We start from the raw sequence: 7,217 nt of genomic DNA on the forward strand, positions 1-7,217 counted from the left end.
AATGAATTCAACTAGGGTCAAAATAAAATCTTTTTCAATAAACCCAAAATGCCCTCTGGAAATGTTCATGATTTCTGGTAAAGGTGAAAACCTCTGCCAAAAATGATGCACATATTTTTAGGCCATTCTGGATTTTTGAATTAAATCATTACTTATTTGCATTTGGGCATTTAAATACTATAAAATATTTTAAATGCTCAAATAATCCCAAACTGAAATGTTTACTATAGGATATATTTCTAACAGTGGTCATGAGCAGTTGCATGATTTTTGGGATTGATTTAGTATTTTTAATAAAGCCACAAAGCTGCAGAAAAATAGAAAACAGGAAAAGAGAGATAGAGAGAGAAGTACCTGGCGCTCACCTCGCAGCCCACCTGGCCCAACTCCAGCGGCCCAGCCCACCGCAGCCGCCACCGTCTTCAACCTCCTGCCAGTAGGCAGGAGGGCGTGTGGCCACCGCGCGCCGGCACGCGCCCGAGCCACCTCCTGCTTCCACCGCTTCTAGAGCCAGCCCCGAGTGCCACGCACTCCCCCTCGCCCCCCTGCACCTCTCCTTTCTCCCCCTGGACCCCATCCCTTCTTCTGCTCCCCTTTCGAGGCACCACCGAGCAGAGCTCGTCGTCATCATCGCCGTACCCGTGGCCACCGGCCACCCCTCGCCCTGCCGCTGCGCCCAGATGCCCCGCCTCGTCCCCCTCTTCCTCCTCACCAAGACAGAAGGCGCCGGAAGCCCTGGGTGCCGCCAGCTCCGCCGTTCCCCTCCTCGGCCACAGAGAATCGCCGCCGTCGATATGCCGCCAACTCCGCCTCCCCGAGCTCGCTGAGACCATCTCCGACCCCGCTGTGAGCTCCGCCTTCTTCTCCCCTGTTCCCCGTGCCCGTACGCACCCTCTAGCCGCCCTAGTCACCGGAGCCGATTGCTCCTCGCCGCCGGCCATGGTGTAGTCGTGGCCACAGCCGCGCAAGCTCGCTTCCAAGCACACCACCGACCTCAGCGCACTCGCAGGAGTCCAAAATGCCACCCCACGCGCCTCGCCGTGCCCACTAGCACTGTGTTCGACCTCGGCCGAACTCCGGTGACCGCCAGGGTCGTCGCCGGCGAAGATTCCGGCCACCCCAGCTGCCGCCACCTGTTGCTTTGGATGCGCGAGAGCCCGGGCTACGCGTAGATGTCCTAAGCCGGCCATTTGGTCACCGGAGGAGGAATCCTGATGCCCTCCGCCGTCTCGGCCTCGCCGACGACTCAACGCCGGTGGTTTAGCCCTGGTTGACCAGGGGTTTGACCTCCCATGGGTCGCTGATAAGTGGGCCCAGGCCCCAGCTAATCTTAGTTTAGTTTTTAATTAAGATTAATTAACTCCACTGACATTTTTTAGTTAGTAGTAGTTTAACACTAATTAAGTTAGATTAGTTAGTTAACCACTGACGTGTGGACCCCACACGTCAGGTTTGACCTGGATTAACCCCGGTTGACCTGCTGATGTCATGCTGTCATCATGCTGACGCAGTAAGTGATTTTCTGGATTTTAATTAAACCAGGAAATTCCAGGAAATAGTATAAACTTCTAAAAATCATATAAAATCAACCGTAACTCCAAATGAGATAAATTATATATGAAAAATGATCAGAAAAATCCAATCTATCCATCTGTACTATTTTCATGCATGTTAGAACAACTTATAGCTGCTGTTTAGCACAAATCATATAAATGGCATTTGAATTTCACATATGGAGTTTGGATTTGAACTTAGGGTTCAAACCAACTTCATTTAACTTTGTTGCTAGCTGCATTAGCTCAAAACACCAGCATGTTGCCATGTCATGATCATGCATCATAATGTGCATTGCATTGATTGTGTTTCCTCTCTGTTGCCGGTAATTGTTCCCTCTCCGTAGACGTGGTTCCGACGATGAGATCGATGACACCGATGAAGAGCTATATTATCTTCAGAAGTGCCAGGCAAGCAAAACCCCCTTGTTCATTCCGATACAATCCCACTCTCTCGCTCCTGCTCTATTTTACTGCATTAGGACAACAACGATACAACTGTTACATGCTGCGGTAGCTAAACGCCTTTATGCTCTGCATGACCTGTCATTGCCACAGTAAATAGATGAAACCCACTACCATGAGTAGGAGTTGTTTGAGCCCTGATGTGCCTACTCATTCATGTTTGTTTGTCATGCCTGCTACTGCTTAGAGTTGAGTCGGGTCTGATTCATCGGGGATGAATTGGAGGTGTGTAAACATGTCCTACTGAGTGTGAGCTAAGTGTGTGAACACGATTTGGTAAAGGTAGCGGTGAGAGGCCATGTAGGAGTACATGGTGGGTTGTCTCATTGCAGCCGTCCTCAGGAACGGAGTTCTGTGTTTGTGATCCATGACCAGCTACTACCACGCATTGGAATGCTTAAGTGCCCCTCTCGACTTATTAATCAACTTGATCTCTGTCCAGGAGTTGCAACTAGTTTCTGGTGTTTGTAGGTAGTGTTAGTAGTCTACCAAGTGGCACCCGGTACAGGTGGGCTTGGGACAGACTAGGCACAGTGGCACGGTGTACCAAGCGTAGATCCACCCATCGAGGTGGGCTTGGGAACCCTGCACACATTGTTTGGGGCCGTGAGCGACACCCCGGCCGGATCTCCTTGCGGATGGAACCCGAATAGGCGATAAACCTGGACGAGAGACTTGTGTGGTTAGTCAGGTCGTGGCCGACACCCTCGCTGGGCTTCCGCTTGAAGGTTGCCGAGTACATGTCGTGTAAACGGCGGTAAGTGGTGAGAGCGTGTGTGAAGAAGTACACCCCTGCAGGGTTAATATGATCTATTCGAATAGCCGTGTCCGCGGTAAAGGACTTCTGGGTTGCCTGTACAGTTCATAGACAAGTGAAAGTGGATACTCTAAAATACGCAAGATAAGCGTGAGTGCTATGGATGGCTTTCTCGTAGGGAGACGGGAGCGGATCCATAGTGGTGTATTGATATGGTGAATATGTGGACTCGTGTGCGCCACCTCAAAAGAGTTACTTGCAGTCGTAGTTCAGGTTAGCCACCGAGTCAAAGCTGGCTTGCTGCAGTTAAACCCCACCACCCCTTTGTTGATACTGATGCATATGTAGATAGATCTGATGTAAGTCTTGCTGGGTACATTTGTACTCACGTTGCTTAATTTATGTTTTTGCAGAGAGACTTCAGTCTTGCTAGTAGTACCGCGTGGACTTCGACGTTTAGCTTGTTACCTTAGCTACGATCTTGTGCCTTTGGCAGGATCTGGTAGATAGACAGGCTTCTCAGCCTTTTTCATTTGTAGATGTCTGTACTCAGACATGTTAAGCTTTCGTTTGTGCTTTGACTTGTATGCTCTGAATGTTGGGTCATGAGACCCATGTTTGTAATATCTCGCTCCTCGGAGCCTATTGAATAAATACTTGAGTTGTAGAGTCATGTTGTGATGCCATGTTGTATTTGCACATATCGAGCATATTGTGTGTATGTTATTGAAATGCTTGGTATGTGTGGGATCTGACTATCTAGTTGTTTATCCTTAGTAACCTCTCTTACCGGGAAATGTCTCCTAGTGTTTCCACTGAGCCATGGTAGCTTGCTACTGCTCCGGAACACTTAGGCTGGCCGGCATGTGTCCTTCTTCGTTCCTGTGTCTGTCCCCTCGGGGAAATGTCACGCGATGAATTCCGGAGTCCTGCTAGCCCGGTGCTACAGCCTGGATTCACTCGCTGATGACCGACACATTCGTTGTTGGGTCATGTATGTCTGTCCCTGTAAGTTAGTGCCACTTTGGGTTCACGACTAGCCATGTCAGCCCGGGTTCTTTGTCATATGGATGCTAGCGGCACTATCATATACATGAGCCAAAAGGTGCAAACGGTCCCGGGCCAGGTAAGGTGGCACCCGTGGGAATACCATGTGTGAGGCCGCAAAGTGATATGACATGTTACATGATAGATCGGTGTGACTTAGGATTGGGGTCCTGACATCCCATCTGAATTCAATAGTATTCATCATAAAAGAACCAGTACAAGAAGTGTCGAGCATGGTGCGATTATTGTGAGAAAGCCGAGCATAAAAATTTTGAATAATAATTTCTTTTGAGAGCTCATGATTGGGGCATGAATATAACATTGAATTAAGCCTCCCCCAAGTTTGAGCGATGCTTTCTCCTTCGCGAGGCCAAAAATTATATATATAATTACGATCACGATGAACAAGATGCATAGGATAAAACTTCTGATGAAATTCCAATTTCAATCGGTTGTAGTTCCATGATCCCATATCATTACATAGCCTAAACCATGTCGATGCCTCTCCCTTCAAAGATAAAGGGAAGACCCTCTTCTTGATAACATCATCGGGGATACCTACAAACTTAAATAATCCACAAACTTCATCCACATAGATTAGGTGTAAATCGGGATGCAATGTTCCATCTCCTATAAAGGGATTAGCTAGCAGTTTCTCTATCATACCCGAAGGAATTTCAAAGTAAACATTTTCAGTAGGTTCAGTAGGTTGAGGAGAAACTCTTTTCTCTACTGGTCGGGGTGAAGATACCCCGAACAAGCCCCTCAAAGGATTATGTTCCATAGTAACAAGTGACAGTAAATTTCAGCACACTATATAAATTTTTCCTTACCAAGTTCCACTTACCAAAGGCGCTTCACTCCCCGGCAATGGCGCCAGAAAAGAGTCTTGATAACCCACAAGTGTAGGGGATGTATCATAGTCCTTTCGATAAGTAAGAGTGTCGAACCCAACGAGGAGAAAAAGGAAATGACAAGCGGTTTTCAGTAAGATTTTCTCTGCAAGCACTGAAATTATCGGTAACAGATAGTTTTGTGATAAGGTAATTTGTAATGGGTAACAAGAAATCGAAGTAAATAAGGTGCAGCAAGATGGCCCAATTCTTTTTGTAGCAAAGGACAAGCCTGGACAAGTTCTTATATGGAGAAAAGCGCTCCTAAGGACACATGGGAATTATCATCAAGCTAGTTTTCATCACACTCATATGATTCGCGTTCGTTACTTTGATAATCTGATATGTGGGTGGACCGGTGCTTGGGTACTGCCCTTTCTTGGACAAGCATCCCACTTATGATTAACCCCTATTGCAAGCATCCGCAACTACAAGAGAAGTATTAAGGTAAACCTAACCATAGCATGAAACATATGGATCCAAATCAGCCCCTTATGAAGCAACTCATAAACTAGGGTTTAAGCTTCTGTCACTCTAGCAACCCATCATCTACTTATTACTTCCCAATGCCTTCCTCTAGGCCCAAACAATGGTGAAGTGTCATGTAGTCGACGTTCACATAACACCAGTAGAGGAGAGACAACATACATCTCATCAAAATATCGAACGAATACCAAATTCACATGACTACTTATAGCAAGACTTCTCCCATGTCCTCAGGAACAAACTTAACTACTCACAAATCATATTCATGTTCATAATCAGAGGAGTATTAATATGCATAAAGGATCTGAACATATGATCATCCACCGAATAAACCAACTAGCATCAACTACAAGGAGTAATCAACACTACTAGTAACCCACAGGTACCAATCTAAGGTTTTGAGACAAAGATTGGACACAAGAGATGAACTAGGGTTTTAGAGGAGATGGTGCTGGTGAAGATGTTGATGGAGATTGACCCCCTCCCGATGAGAGGATCGATGGTGTTGACGATGGTGATGATTTCCCCCTCTCGGAGAGATGTTTCCCCGGCAGAACAGCTCTGTCGGAGCCCTAGATTGGTTCCGCCAAGGTTCCGCCTCATGGCGGCGGTGTTTCTTTCCGAAAGATTGCTTATGAATTTTTTCGAGGAAAAGGCTTCATATAGCAGAAGATGGTCACTGGAGGGCTGCCAGGGGCCCATGAGGCAGGGGCGCGCCCCCACCCTCGTGGACAGTGGGTGGCCCCCCTCTGGTATTTCTTTCACTCAGTATTTTTTATTAATTCCAAAAATGACTTTCGTGGAGTTTCAGGACTTTTGGAGTTGTGCAGAATAGGTCTCTAATATTTGCTCCTTTTCCAGCCCAGAATTCCAGCTGCCGGCATTCTCCCTCTTCATGTAACTCTTGTAAAATAAGAGAGAATAGGCGTAAGTATTGTGACATAACGTGAAATAACAGCCCATAATCCAATAAATATCGATATAAAAGCATGATGCAAAATGGACGTATCACTACCGCTTGGACGGGATGTAATTTTTTACTACTGCTTGGAGCATTACTACCGCGGCTACTTCCGTGGCTACTTCCGCTCCGGACCAGAAACTCGTCATAAGTCCAACGGTGGTAGGCACGGATGTATTTTTTTAGTAGCGCTCGCAAGTAGTAGTACCGCTACCCTTAGCGGTAGTACCACTACCCCTAGCAATAGTATCGGGAGGACGAGCGGTAGTACCGCTCCGGCGGTTCTATCAGCCCTTTGCCTCCTTGATGTTGTTTTTCAAAGGGCTTCCACCGCCCTAGCGGTAGTACCTCTCCCATGAGCTGTAGTACCGCTCTGGGCGGGCTATGAGCATAATGGTGGCCGCCGGGATGATTAAGATGGCGACCAATGATGATCTCCCCCTCCAGCAGGGTGCCGGAATGGGCTCCCAATTGGTTTTTTGTGGCTACAAAGGCTTGCGGCGGTGGAACTTCCGATCTAGGGTCTCCCCAAGCGTTTTCAGAATATTTGGGAATTTATAGGGCGAAGAAGGGGTACGGGAGGCCACCGAGGTGGGCACAACCCACCAGGGCACGCCTAGGGGCCCCGACGCGCCCTGGTGGGTTGTGCCCCCCTTGGGGCACCCCTAGGTGCTGCTCTGGCCCAATGGTTCTCTTCTGGTCCATAAAAAATCCAGAAAAAGTTTCGTGGTGTTTGGAGAACTTTCATTTCTACACAAAAAACAACACCACGGTAGTTCTGCTAAAAACAGCGTCAGTCCGGGTTAGTTCCATGCAAATCATACCAAAACCATATAAAATTATTGTAAACATGGCATGAATACTTTATAAATTATAGATACGTTAGAGACGTATCACCCACCTTGTGCATTTTGCATTCAAATGTAAATTCTCTATAATGCACAACTCGTGCGGGTGCTATCCTATTTTATAAAACACTCATCTTGTGATCCATATTAAGTGTGTATTGGTGGACAGAAAGCCGTATCTTTTTGGTACTTTGGGCCATCATGAAA

This window comes from Triticum aestivum, chromosome 3B (genome assembly GCF_018294505.1).
Source record: "Triticum aestivum cultivar Chinese Spring chromosome 3B, IWGSC CS RefSeq v2.1, whole genome shotgun sequence".
In the NCBI taxonomy this organism is placed as follows: Eukaryota; Viridiplantae; Streptophyta; class Magnoliopsida; order Poales; family Poaceae; genus Triticum; species Triticum aestivum.